Source organism: Silurus meridionalis, chromosome 19 (genome assembly GCF_014805685.1).
Source record: "Silurus meridionalis isolate SWU-2019-XX chromosome 19, ASM1480568v1, whole genome shotgun sequence".
Classification (NCBI taxonomy): Eukaryota; Metazoa; Chordata; class Actinopteri; order Siluriformes; family Siluridae; genus Silurus; species Silurus meridionalis.
Window position 1 is genome coordinate 781,145 of NC_060902.1, and position 2,500 is coordinate 783,644.

General features: G+C 32.5%; 1 protein-coding gene across 1 annotated transcript in view; it reads left to right on the top strand.

Annotated features, from left to right (window-relative positions):
- Positions 1-2,500, top strand: part of LOC124402492 (retinoic acid receptor gamma-like) — a 35,403-nt gene that overhangs the window by 27,493 nt on the left and 5,410 nt on the right.

Genomic DNA, 2,500 nt, shown 5'->3' on the forward strand with positions numbered 1-2,500 from the left:
ACAGGAAAAAAGAGGAAAAGAATTCTACATAATATTAATAAACCAATAAACTCAACATTATATTAGAATAAATAAATAACTTAACGTTATTAAAATAATTATAACATAGTCATTGTAAATGACCTCAGTTTGTTTTTGTTGTTTTTATGTCTTTTTTATTTTATTTTATAGCTTTCCATTCATTTATGATCCAATTTTTTAATACAATTTTAATATTTTGCTTTTTTTAATTTGATTATTTTCGTATATTATATTTAGATTTTTCTCTCCACAAACCTTTTTATAAATAAAATGTAATGTTTAGCGGTGAAACTCATAAACTGTGTGCAGGACTTTCCTACTGACCTCATTTCTGTCTTTTCATTTGAAGTTTTAAGGTGTTTGAGAGACACAGACGTTCCTTTTGATTTTTATGCTACAAACATGGTAATGTAACGCTATGAGGATTTACTTTGACCAACAAATATATAAATATCCAGATCTTCTACTTATTTTCATTGAAAAATCCTCCCTTAGCATGAAGAACAGCTTTACACACTCTCAGCATCCGGACACTTCATTTCTCCAAACACTTCATTGTGCTTTTGTAAAACTTGCTAGAGATGTTCTTCAATAGTTGGAAATTTCTTTCTTGTGATCCAGCTCATCCCGGAGCAGTTTAATGGGATTTAGCCAAATAACATTATTTATTTATTTATTTATTTATTTATTTATTTATTTATTTATTTATTTATTTATTTGTTTATTTGTTTATTTGTTTCAAATTAAATCTTAATATTCGGTAATTTGACCTTTTGAAGGTCAAATAGGTTACAAAAATACACTTAATTTTATCTGTAAGTATTGAACTTTATTATCTAAATTTGCAATATTTTATATTTATTTAGCATTAATATGAAACTGAGCACAAATTCAACATTCTAAATGAACATCAATATTATAATTATTATATATATATAATTATTAAAATTTTAAATCATTTTTATCTGCTCACTTTCACTGCTTTGTCAAATATTTTAGTATTTATAATAAATTGTTTAAATTTTTAGAGTTTTATTTAGCAGTTTAATTTGTCACCAGAACTCTAAACTTAGTGTTCAAGTGAGGAGTCAAGGTCAAAACCAAGGTCAAACACACTCTTCTCACACTCAGGCCCTGCCGTTCGTCACTCCTCACATCCTCTTCATTTGTCCTTACTTCTGTTCTTAATTTTTTATTAGCCCACCCCGATCCCCCCCTACCCCCAGTCCTGTGCTCGTTAAGCGTTACCCTCCGGGTGAGAATTCGCCCTCCATTCATCCACTCGTTTTTTTTGCGGTCCAATAAAATCCTGAGTTCTGAAGAACCCCTTTGCTTTTTTTTCTGTTTTTTTCTCTATTATTCCCTTTTTTGTTTTTACACGTTGGGAGTCCGAGGGACAGAAGGACAGATGGCGACGGTGTGAATGAACGTATGAGATGACCAATAAAACCTCAGAGTGGAGCTCAGACCTCGTCCTAAACACACACACACACACACACACACACACACACACACACACACACACACATGCAGAGTTTACAGGGAGACTTACGAGGCTGCAGGTTCTGTAAAAGATCCATGAAGCAGCTGTGAGGAATTCACAGTGCAGAGAAACGCAGGACAAGTCAGGGGTCAGAGGTCAGGGGTCAATACTCTGACACGTCAGCTAAAGCCTAGCTTCGTTCTGCTAATGACTAAGAGTTAAAAAACTTCTTGCTTTCTCTGTTTTTTATTTCAATCCTTAGTTTTTTCCATCTTAATTTCTCCTTCTTTATTTATATTCTTTTTTTTTTTACAATTACTTCTTTATATTTTTCTATCTGTTTTTCGGTCTCTTTTCTTCTGTCCTTTTTAAATTATTGTTTTCTTTTCCCCTGTCCATCTTAAGTTCTGTTCTTTTTTCAATACTTTCTTTCTTTACTTCTCTCCTTCACTTTATACACTTTTACTTCTTGACTGTTGACATTTTTCTTCTTCACGTCACACCTCTTTCAAAACATCTTTCAACAATTTGCTCCTTTTCTTTCTTTTTCTTTTTCTCTTTTTTTATTTCTCCTTCATCATTTCTCTCCTTCATTTCACTTTCTTTATTTCTATCTTTTCTTCCCTCCTTTTTAAAAGAATTGAATTTTTTCTAGTATTTATTTCTGTTCTTTTTTAAATTAGTTTTTTCTTTACCTCTCTCCTTCTTTCTTTTTTCTTTTATTATTACTTTACTTAACTTTTATCCTCCTGTGCAACACACACACACACACACACACACACACACACACACACACAGACGTTTGATGAACACATTAGTGGATTAGTTCTGAAGCGACAAGTCGAAGATCAAACAGAAAAAGTGTGGAGTTCAGTGAGAGTTAAAGCTGCTGAGCGACAGAAAACCAAAAGCGCAAAAATGAGCCAGATGGCAGCCGAGATAAACTTCAGATGTGTGTGTGTGTGTGTGTGTGTGTGTGTGTGTGTGTGTGTGTGT